Source organism: Beta vulgaris, chromosome 3 (assembly GCF_026745355.1).
Source record: "Beta vulgaris subsp. vulgaris cultivar EL10 chromosome 3, EL10.2, whole genome shotgun sequence".
In the NCBI taxonomy this organism is placed as follows: domain Eukaryota; kingdom Viridiplantae; phylum Streptophyta; class Magnoliopsida; order Caryophyllales; family Amaranthaceae; genus Beta; species Beta vulgaris.
Genome location: NC_079204.1, coordinates 35,271,386 through 35,284,515, shown reverse-complemented (window position 1 = coordinate 35,284,515; position 13,130 = coordinate 35,271,386). Strand labels below are relative to the sequence as shown.

Genomic DNA, 13,130 nt, shown 5'->3' with positions numbered 1-13,130 from the left:
GTTCTTGTATACTTCTCTTTGTTTATTTTGATTAATGTTATTCTTGTATGCTTCTCTTTGTTTATTTTGATTAATGTTCTTGTATACTTCTCTTTCTATATAATTTCTTGTATTTCATCTTTGTTTTGATTAATGTTCTTGTATACTTATTGTATACTTCTCTTTGTATATTAGTTTTTGTTCCTTTTTTCATTTTCGTTTCATTCTTTTTATTGTTTTGGGTTTAGTATTTTCGTTTCGTTTCTCTTCTCTTCTGTTTAATTTCAGAAAATGTGAGATTATGAGTAAAAAAATGACAAAAAAAAAATTTTTTTTTTAATTTTTTTTTTTGGTAGGAAGGCTACGCTAGTTAGGAAAAGCGCAGCCTTCTGGCTAGAAGGGCTGCGCTTTTTGAACCTAACTAGCGCAGCCCTTTCTAGTTAAGGCCTGCGCTTTTCTAGCGCAGCCCTACTTAAAAAGTGAAGGGCTGCTACTGAAAGGGCTGCTGTCAAAAAGCGCAGCCCTACATGCCTTTTTTAGCGCAGCCCTTCTTCATTTTTCCACTAGTGTAAGTATGAATAGTCTTATCTAAGCTAGGACTTCTAACAATTTAATAAATAAGCCTTTGTGATAGCTATATCACACGACAACCTAAGATAGAAATTGAAGACACCTAAGTAAACCAAAACAAGTAACAAGACTCAAACGATTTAAGGGAATTAGACACCTAAACATAAGAGGACTCCTATATAATCCAGACACTACAAAAATAAAATAAAGCAAATGATGTGTTTGCGGATACTAAAATCAATAACAAATCTCAAAACACCTGAATCTCAATTGTAATTGTTGAAAGATTTGATCTTTATATGAAATAGGGGATAAAGATTGAATATTTATATTGGATTGGTTGTATTATTCCCTCTAGATCTATAGGATCTCTCATTAAACTAGATTAGGAGATTCACACAAACCTTAATTTGTATGTTTTTGGTACGACAATCAATAATTTGATGCAATGCACTCGAATTGTTAAATTAAAACACACACACCAAATTTTAATACTGATAGAAGTGCATATACATACTACACAACTACTAAGAAGATAAATAACAAAGGCTCCTAGCTATGCTAAACAAGCAAAGCCACGCCTAAATAAAGGTAAGTATGGATAGTCTTATCTAAGCTATGACTTCTAACAACCTAATAAATCAGCTTTGTGATAACTATATCACACGACAACCTGAGATAGAAATTGAAGACACCTAAGTAAACCAAAACAAGTAACAAGACTCAAACGATTTAAGGGAATTACACTCCTAAACATAAGAGGACCCCTATATAATCCAGACACTACAAAAATAAAATAAAGCAAATGATGTGTTTGCGGATAGTAAAATCAATAAAAAGTCTCAAAACACCTGAATCTCAATTGTAATTGTTGAAAGATTTGATCTTTATATGAAATAGGGGATAAAGATTGAATATTTATATTGGATTGGTTGTATTATTCCCTCTAGATCTATAGGATCTCTCATTAAACTAGATTAGGAGATTCACACAAACCTTAATTTGTATGTTTTTGGTACGACAATCAATAATTTGATGCAATGCACTCGAATTGTTAAATTAAAACACACACACCAAATTTTAATACTGATAGAACGTGCATATACATACTACACAACTACTAAGAAGATAAATAACAAAGGCTCCTAGCTATGCTAAACAAGCAAAGCCACGCCTAAATAAAGGTAAGTATGGATAGTCTTATCTAAGCTATGACTTCTAACAACCTAATAAATCAGCCTTTGTGATAACTATATCACACGACAACCTGAGATAGAAATTGAAGACACCTAAGTAAACCAAAACAAGTAACAAGACTCAATTTATTTAAGGGAATTAGGCTCCAAAACATAAGAGGACCCATATATAATTCTGACACTAAAAAAATTAAATTAAGCAAATGATGTGTTTGCGGATAGTAAAATTAATAGCAAGTCTCAAAACACCTGAATCTCAATTGTAATTGTTGAAAGATTTGATCTTTATACGAAATAGGGCATCAAGATAGAATCTTTACATTGGATCGGTTTTAAAATTCCCTCGAGAACTATAGGATCTCTCATTAACCTAGATTAGGAGATCCGCACAAACCTCAATTTGCATGTTCTTGGTACGACAATCAATAATTCAATGCAATGCACTCGAATTGTTAAATTAAAACACACACACCAAATTTTATTACTGATAGAACGTGCTTATATATATACTACAGAACTACTAAGAAGATAAATAACAAAGGCTCCTAGCTATGCTAAACAAGCAAAGCCACGCCTAAACAAAGATACTTATGAATAGTCTTACCTAAGCTTGAACTCCGAACAACTTAATAAATCAGCCTTTGTGATAAATATATCACACAACAACCTAAGATAGAAATGGAAGACACCTAAGTAAACCAAAACAAGTAACAAGACTCAAACGATTTAAGGTAATTAGACTCCTAAACATAATAGAACCCCTATATAATTCAGACACTAAAACTAACTAAAATAAGCAAATGATGTGTTTGCGGATAGTAAAATCAATAACAAGTCTCAAAACACATGAATCTCAATTGTAATTGTTGAAAGATTTGATCTTTATATGAAATAGGGGATAAAGATTGAATCTTTAAATTGGATTGGTTGTATTATTCCCACTAGATCTATTGGATCTCTCATTAACCTAGATTAGGAGATTCACACAAACCTTAATTTGTATGTTTTTGGTACGACAATCAATAATTTGATGAAATGCACTCGAATTGTTAAATTAAAACACACACACCAAATTTTAATACTAATAGAACGTGCATATATATACTACACAACTACTAAGAAGATAAATAACAAAGGCTCCTAGCAATGCTAAACAAGCAAAGCCACGCCTAAAAAGGTAAGTATGGATAGTCTTATCTATGCTAGGACTTCTAACAACCTAATAAATCAGCCTTTGTGATAACTATATCACACGACAACCTGAGATAGAAATTGAAGACACCTAAGTAAACCAAAACAAGTAACAAGACTCAAAAGATTTAAGGGAATTAGGCTCCAAAATATAAGAGGACCCATATATAATTCAGACACTAAAAAAATAAAATTAAGCAAATGATGTGTTTGCGGATAGTAAAATAATTAACAAGTCTCAAAACACATGAATCTCAATTGTAATTGTTGAAAGATTTGATCTTTATATGAAATAGGGCATAAAGATTGAATCTTTACATTGGATCGGTTGTAAAATTCCCTCGAGAACTATAGGATCTCTCATTAACCTAGATTAGGAGATCCGCACAAACCTCAATTTGCATGTTCTTGGTACGACAATCAATAATTCAATGCAATGCACTCGAATTGTTAAATTAAAACACACACACCAAATTTCATTACTGATAGAACGTGCATATATATATATACTACAGAACTACTAAGAAGATAAATAACAAACGCTCCTAGCTATGCTAAACAAGGAAAGCCACGCCTAAACAAAGGTAAGTATGGATAGTCTAATCTAAGCTAGGACTTCTAACAACCTAATAAATCAGCCTCTGTGATAACTATATCACACGACAACCTGAGATAGAAATTGAAGACACCTAAGTAAACCAAAAAAAGTAACAAGACTCAAACGATTTAAGGGCATTAGGCTCCAAAATATAAGAGGACCCATATATAATTCAGACACTAAAAAAATAAAATTAAGCAAATGATGTGTTTGCGGATAGTAAAATAATTAACAAGTCTCAAAACACATGAATGTCAATTGTAATTGTTGAAAGATTTGATCTTTATATGAAATAGGGCATAAAGATTGAATCTTTACATTGGATCGGTTGTAAAATTCCCCTCGAGAACTATAGGATCTCTCATTAACCTAGATTAGGAGATCCGCACAAACCTCAATTTGCATGTTCTTGGTACGACAATCAATAATTCAATGCAATGCACTCGAATTGTTAAATTAAAACACACACACCAAATTTTATTACTGATAAAACGTGCATATATATATACTACAGAACTACTAAGAAGTAAATAACAAAGGCTCCTAGCTATGCTAAACAAGAAAGCCACGCCTAAACAAGATAATATGAATAGTCTTATCTAAGTAGGACTCCTAACAACTTAATAAATCAGCCTTTTGATAACTATATCACACGACAACCTAAGACAGAAATTGAAGACACCTAAGTAAACCAAAACAAGTAACAAGACTCAAACGATTTAAGGGAATTAGACTCCTAAACATAATAGGACCCCTATATAATTCAAAACTAAAAAAATAAAATAAAGCAAATGATGTGTTTGCGGTAGAAAATCAATAACAAATCTCAAAACACCTGAATCTCAATTGTAATTGTTGAAAGATTCGAACTTTATATGAAACATGGCATAAAGATTGAATCTTTATATTGGATTGGTTGTATTATTCCCTCGAGAACTATAGGATCTCTCATTAACCTAGATTAGGAGATCCGCACAAACATTAATTTGTATGTTCTTGGTACGACAATCAATAATTTGATGCAATGCACTCGAATTGTTAAATTAAAACACACACACCAAATTTTATTACTGATAGAACGTGCATATATATATACTACACAACTACTAAGAAGATAAATAACAAAGACTCCTAGCTATGCTAAACAAGCAAAGCCACGCCTAAACAAAGATAAGTATGAATAGTCTTATCTAAGCTAGGACTCCTAACAACTTAATAAATCAGCCTTTTTGATAACTATATTACACAACAACCTAAGATAGAAATTGATGACTCATAAGTAAACTAAAACAACTAACAAGACTCGAACATTTAAGGTAATTAGACTCCTAAACATAATAGAACCCCTATATAATTCAGACACTAAAAATAACAAATAAGCAAATGATGTGTTTGCGGATAGTAAAATCAATAACAAGTCTCAAAACACCTGAATCTCACTCGTAATTGTTGAAAGATTTGATCTTTATATGAAATAGGGCTAAAGATTGAATCTTTAATTGGATTGGTTGTATTATTCCCTCTAGACTTATAGGATCTCTCATTAACCTAGATTAGGAGATTCCACAAACCTAATTTGTATGTTTTGGTACGACAATCAATAATTTGATGCAATGCACTCGAATTGTTAAATTAAAACACACACACCAAATTTTAAATACTGATAGAACGTGCATATATATACTACACACTACTAAGAAGATAAATAACAAAGGCTCCTAGCTATGCTAAACAAGCAAAGCCACGCCTAAACAAAGGTAAGTATGAATAGTCTTATCTAAGCTAGGACTTCTAACAACCTAATAAATCAGCCTTTGTGATAACTATATCACACGCAACCTAAGATAGAAATTGAAGACTCCGAAGTAAACCAAAACAACTAGCAAGACTCAAACGATTTAAGGAATTAGACTCCTAAACATAAGAGGACCCCTATATTAATCCAGACACTACAAAATAAAATAAATCAAATGATGTGTTTACGGATAGTAAAATCAATAACAAGCCTCAAAACACCCTAATCTCACTTGTAATTGTTGAAAGATTTGATCTTTATATGAAATAGGGCATAAAGATTGAATTGTATTATTCCCTCGAGAACTATAGGATCTCTCATTAACCTGGATTAGGAGATTCGCACAAACCACAATTTGTATGTTGTTGGTACGACAATCAATAATTCAATGCAATGCACTCGAATTGTTAAATTAAAACACACACAAAATTTTATTACTGATAGAACGTGCATATATATACTACACAACGACTAAGAAGATAAATAACAAAGGCTCCTAGCTATGCTAAACAAGCAAAGCCACGCCTAAACAAAGGTAAGTATGAATAGTCTTATCTAAGCTAGGACTTCTAACAACCAAATAAATCAGCCTTTGTGATAACTATATCACACGACAACCTAAGATAGAAATTGAAGACACCTAAGTAAATCAAAACAAGTAACAAGACTCAAACGATTTAAGGGAATTAGGCTCCAAAACATAAGAGGACCCATATATAATTCAGACACTAAAAAAATAAAATTAAGCAAATGATGTGTTTGCGGATCGTAAAATCAATAACAAGTATCAAAACACCTAAATCTCAATTGTTATTGCTGAAAGATTTGATCTTTATATGAAATAGGGCATTAAGATTGAATCTTTATATTGGATCGGTTGTAAAATTCCCTCGAGAACTATGGAGCTCTCATTAACCTAGATTAGGAGATCCGCACAAACCTCAATTTGCATGTTCTTGGTATGACAACAAATAATTCAATGCAATGCACTCGAATTGTTAAATTAAAACACACACACCAAATTTTATTACTGATAGAATGTGCATATTATACTACACAACTACTAAGGAATAAATAACAAAGGTCCTAGCTATGCTAAACAAGCAAAGCCACGACTAAACAAAGATAAGTATGAATAGTCTTATTTAAGCTAGGACTCCTAAACAACTTAATAAATCAGCATTTATGATAACTATATAACACAACAACCTAAGATAGAAATGGAAGACACCTAAGTAAACCAAAACAAGTAACAAGACTCAAACGATTTAAGGTAATTAGACTCCTAAACATAATAGAACCCCTATATAATTCAGACACTAAAAAACTAAAATAAGCAAATGATGTGTTTGCGGATAGTAAAATCAATAACAAGTCTCAAAACACCTGAATCTCAATTGTAATTGTTGAAAGATTTGATCTTTATATGAAATAGGGCATAAAGATTGAATCTTTATATTGGATTGGTTGTATTATTCCCTCTAGACTTATGGGATCTCTCATTAACCTAGATTAGGAGATTCGCACAAACCTTAATTTGTATGTTTTTGGTACGACAATCAATAATTTTATGCAATGCACTCGAATTGTTAAATTAAAACACACACACCAAATTTTATTACTGATAGAACGTGCATATATATACTACACAACTACTAAGAAGATAAATAACAAAGGCTCCTAGCTATGCTAAACAAGCAAAGCCACGCCTAAACAAAGGAAGTATGAATAGTCTTATCTAAGCTAGGACTCTAACAACCTAATAAATCAGCCTTTGTGATAACTATATCACACGGCAACCTAAGATAGAAATTGAAGACACCTAAGTAAACCAAAACAAGTAACAAGACTCAAACGATTTAAGGGAATTAGACTCCTAAACATAAGAGGACCCCTATATAATCCAGACACTAAAATAAAATAAAGCAAATGATGTGTTTGCGGATAGTAAAATCAATAACAAGTCTCAAAACACCTGAATCTCAATTGTAATTGTTGAAAGATTTGATCTTTATAGAAATAGGGCATAAAGATTGAATCTTTATATTGGATGGTTGTATTATTCCCTCTAGACTTATGGATCTCTCATTAACCTAGATTAGGAGATTCGCACAAACCTTAATTTGTATGTTTTGTGGTACGACAATCAATAATTTGATGCAATGCACTCGAATTGTTAAATTAAAACACACACACCAAATTTTAATACTGATAGAACGTGCATATATATACTACACAACTACTAAGAAGATAAATAACAAAGGCTCCTAGCTATGCTAAACAAGCAAAGCCACGCCTAAACAAAGGTAAGTATGAATAGTCTTATCTAAGCCAGGACTTCTAACAACCTAATAAATCAGCCTTTGTGATAACTATATCACACGACAACCTAAGATAGAAATTGAAGACACCTAAGTAAACCAAAACAAGTAACAAGACTCAAACGATTTAAGGGAATTAGACTCCTAAACATAAGAGGACCCCTATATAATCCAGACACTACAAAAATAAAATAAAGCAAATGATGTGTTTTCGGATAGTAAAATCAATAACATGTCTCAAAACACCTGAATCTCAATTGTAATTGTTGAAAGATTTGATCTTTATATGAAATAGGGGATAAAGATTGAATCTTTATATTGGATTGGTTGTATTATTCCCTCTAGACTTATAGGATCTCTCATTAACCTAGATTAGGAGATTCGCACAAACCTTAATTTGTATGTTTTTGGTACGACAATCAATAATTTGATGCAATGCACTCGAATTGTTAAATTAAAACACACACACCAAATTTTAATACTGATAGAACGTGCATATAAATACTACACAACTACTAAGAAGATAAATAACAAAGGCTCCTAGCTATGCTAAACAAGCAAAGCCACGCCTAAACAAAGGTAAGTATGAATAGTCTTATCTAAGCTAGGACTTCTAACAACCTAATAAATCAGCCTTTGTGATAATTATATCACACGACAACCTACGATAGAAATTGAAGACATCTAAGTAAACCAAAACAAGTAACAAGACTCAAACGATTTAAGGGAATTAGACTCCTAAACATAAGAGGACCCCTATATTATCCAGACACTACAAAAATAAAATAAATCAAATGATGTGTTTGCGGATAGTAAAATCAATAACAAGTCTCAAAACACCTGAATCTCAATTGTAATTGTTGAAAGATTTGATCTTTATATGAAATAGGGCATAAAGATTGAATCTTTACATTGCACCGGTTGTATTATTCCCTCGAGAACTATCGGATCTCTCATTAACCTGGATTAGGAGATTCGCACAAACCACAATTTGTATGTTGTTGGTACGACAATAAATAATTCAATGCAATGCACTCGAATTGTTAAATTAAAACACACACAAAATTTTATTACTGATAGAACGTGCATATATATACTACACAACGACTAAGAAGATAAATAACAAAGGCTCCTAGCTATGCTAAACAAGCAAAGCCACGCGTAAACAAAGGTAAGTATGAATAGTCTTATCTAAGCTAGGACTTCTAACAACCTAATAAATCAGCCTTTGTGATAACTATATCACACGACAACCTAAGATAGAAATTGAAGACACCTAAGTAAATCAAAACAAGTAACAAGACTCAAACGATTTAAGGGAATTAGGCTCCAAAACATAAGAGGACCCATATATAATTCAGATACTAAAAAAATAAAATTAAGCAAATGATGTGTTTGCGGATCGTAAAATCAATAACAAGTCTCAAAACACCTAAATCTCAATTGTTATTGTTGAAAGATTTGATCTTTATATGAAATAGGGCATTAAGATTGAATCTTTATATTGGATCGGTTGTAAAATTCCCTCGAGAACTATGGGAGCTCTCATTAACCTAGATTAGGAGATCCGCACAAACCTCAATTTGCATGTTCTTGGTACGACAATAAATAATTCAATGCAATGCACTCGAATTGTTAAATTAAAACACACACACCAAATTTTATTACTGATAGAATGTGCATATATATACTACACAACTACTAAGAAGATAAATAACAAAGGCTCCTAGCTATGCTAAACAAGCAAAGCCACGCCTAAACAAAGATAAGTATGAATAGTCTTATCTAAGCTGGGACTCCTAACAACTTAATAAATCAGCCTTTATGATAACTATATCACACGACAACCTAAGACAGAAATTGAAGACACCTAAGTAAACCAAAACAAGTAACAAGACTCAAACGATTTAAGGGAATTAGATTCCTCAACATAATAGGACCCCTATATAATTCAAAAACTAAAAAAATATAATAAAGCAAACGATGTGTTTGCGGATAGCAAAATCAATGACAAATCTCAAAACACCTGAATCTCAATTGTAATTGTTGAAAGATTCGAACTTTATATGAGACATGGCATAAAGATTAAATCTTTATATTGGATCAGTTGTATTATTCCCTCGAGAATTATAGGATCTCTCATTAACCTAGATTAGGAGATCCGCACAAACATTAATTTGTATGTTTTTGGTACGCTAGTGTATAATTGGCCTAAAGTATCACCCCAAAAGAGTTACTTAAAGGCCTAAAAGTGTTGCTTTAGGTCATATGTAACACTTTTATAAGTGAAACATCTGCTCGTGCTACCTATTCTCCAAGGTAATACTTTCCAATGCTAATGTTTCACTTTCTCAAGTGTTACTCAAAATCTCTAATGTAACACTTTTTTTAAACTAATGTAGCATTTTTGTAGTGTTACTAATAATGTTTTATGTAACACTTTTTCGTCTATAGTAGCATTTTCTATGTCATCTATTGACTTATAGTAACACTTTGTTAAATATTATGTATCATTTTGAATCAGCATATGTAACCTTGTATTAGATATTTGGCAACACTTCTTATCAGCTAGTTTTATAGTGTAACACTTATATTTCACATATCTTATAGTAACATTCTTTAATTTATCGACATATATACAATGATAATAATAGTAAAACTTATAAACGTAATAATTGAAGAGGAAATAAAATGATATTATTATATAATGAGTAGAAATACTCAACGACCATTGTAAAAAATGAGCCAAAGAGTATACTCAATCGAAAACATACTATTGCATCCAAAATATAAATAGTTAATCTAAAAATTAAATCATAAAATCATAATATATATATATCTCTGCTTAAATAAACCTAAATCAATCTTAAGGTCATTCTTTCATTATTCTTCAATTCCATTATCCATGTAGGCATGCTTCTCGATGTATCATGCATGTTTGCTACTCTAATCCGCCATTATTTCCATCATCCTGCAGTAAGGAAAAAAAAAAACTTCAAAGTCTTTTATATGATAACAAATCTAGTCTGTAAAAAAAAAAAAATTAGAACTCAAAAGCAATAGATCTGCTGTAGATCTTCTGTAGTTAGAGGATGTTTCCAAAAAAAAATCATTCACCAGCAGGCCACAATGAAGGAACTATATCTTGGCTCTATCTTTCCCACTAGATCTGAACTATGATATACATAACTTTCTTGATCCTGTCATCTCCAAATAGAAAGAGTTTCAAACTATCATCAACTAGTGCCAGGGTATAACATATTACACTCTCTATACCACACAATTAGTCTCAACTTCAGATCTCAGTTCAATATTAGTGGTTATCGGCAAGATTCTGATCCTCTGCAATGGCCAAACGCACCCCATGGTCTCCATTTCTACTCCTCAAAAATAATTAGCAAGAAAAACGACGACAAACTTACAAATAATCCAGTTGAGCTCCTCTGTTAGTGGGTCTCAGGGAGTTCTAGACATATACCTTAAACCTAGCCAGATAAGACTTAATTAGAAAGCGAAAAAAAATGAAAGAAAAATTCTTCGTAGTAGATAATACACTTGTTAAAACACTTGGCAGTGGAAGAATTGCAATAAGTTGAGGAAATATTGCAGCAATTGCTCAAGCTGGAGTGTCATATCATGATTATAGCTTAATATGTAGGTTTAGGAGGAATCATGGATTGCATACTGCCCCTTGAATTTCTATCTCGTGTCAATCACACTCTCAAGTCTCATCTTTTTTTCAGCTAGAAAGAATTTTGCTCATGGTGAGATTACATTTCTGTCAAAACCCTCAGATTAGAGTTAGGCGTGACTCACAAAGTTGTCGAAAGGTTATAGGTTGTTTCTTTCTTAGACTCCCTTAGTCAGAGAGCACAATTCAGGAACTAGTGGTTATCCTACTGCTAAAATGGTGCTCGTGGGTACTTATTATTTGAAAATTAAGGCCAATTGGTGGAATACTTTGAAGAGTAGTTGCATGGCCATTGCTGGTTTTGGTTGGGCTTAGTTTACTGCGAATTCTTCTCTAGCCAACATTAAAATAAATGATAATCTGAAACAAAAAAGAAATTAAGCCAACATTGAAGCCCTTTATAATATCGAAACTTGTAAACTATGTTTCGATTCATCTTATCCAATATCTTCAGTAAGAAAATTCGATGCTATAAGTTGATGATATAAGAATTGTATCAAGAAATACAACACCATGAATACACCAAATCTAAGGTTGAGTAAAGAACTAAGATCATCAAATTAACAAAATGGGAAAAGTAATTTAATTAGGCTAAATGATGATTATTAAATTAACATAATCTCCTCTACTATATCCTTCTCCATTTTTTCCCCTTTATGACTTTATGTCCATTGCAGCTCATAAAAAATGAGTATAGAAAACTTCTAGTTAGTAGTTACTACAATCTTGAGCATAGTCGAGTATAATTGGTTTGGTAGATGTTGAAAACCAAACACTAACAATCATTCCGTATAAATTCACAAACGAAACCGAAACAAAAATAGAACAATCTTAGGTAGCATGTAGCGAGCAGCAAGCATCAACTTTGTTCCAATAATTGTAATTAATCAAACAATCAAACCTTAACACGAAATATAAATCAAATCATACTCTTATTTCACAAAAGTTTTATCATAATATTTGGTAGTTTCTATAATATATAATTGAATAATAAACCCTAAATTCGAAATACATACCTCTTAAACCCAATTCAATTCAACCCTAAACAAGTTAAGAAAACAAGAGGGGAAGCGTGGCGGCACTTTCGGCCACCGTCGAATTGCAAGGGAAGCCAACGATGTGCAGCAGCATCAAACGCCAACAGTGTCAGGATTAGTCAAGAAGAAGCACACATTTAATGGTGAGAAGATGAAAGAGGACAGCAGCGAGATGGGTTGAGCGTCGGTATATGGTTGGTGCTCTAGCGAAGTGCACAACGAGAGTAAAAAAGAGCGGAAGATATTGAGAAAGGTTTTGGTGATTTCGATGGTTATAGTACTCCGTAGTTTGTCCTTGTAATTTTTGTATTAATGCAACTTAGGAGTATATTATATTATCCAACTTAAAAAAAAAAAATTCTCCATAACCTATTTAGAGCAAAATAAAAAAGTTATTCTTGTAGTTGAAGACTTGAAGTGTTACCTATGTTATAGTAGCATAATGTTACCATTATGGTATTATATAAATAATTCTTAGAAAGTGTTACTGGGAAGTGTTACTTGTGCAAGAGTGTTACATTAATGAGTCACTTAAGAATAAAGTGTTACACAAAAGTGTTACTTATATTTTAGTGTTACATAAAAGTGTTACATTTTCTCTAAGTGTTACAATAGTGATACTTAAGTGGTAGACAATTTTTAACATTTTAAAGTGTTACTATAAGGTGTTACCTTATACTAATTATGTAGTAGTGTACGACAATCAATAATTTGACGCAATGCACTCGAATTGTTAAATTAAAACACACACA

At 32.0% G+C, this 13,130-nt stretch overlaps 1 long non-coding RNA gene across 1 annotated transcript; it reads right to left on the bottom strand.

The window, feature by feature from the left end:
* Positions 1–10,403: 10,403 nt before the first annotated feature.
* On the bottom strand, positions 10,404–12,647 carry LOC125496045 (uncharacterized). The gene is made up of 3 exons (XR_008968569.1): positions 12,358–12,647; positions 11,073–11,135; positions 10,404–10,621 (listed from the first exon to the last, which is right to left on the bottom strand). It is a non-coding gene; the product is annotated as an uncharacterized LOC125496045 (long non-coding RNA).
* Positions 12,648–13,130: the final 483 nt, after the last annotated feature.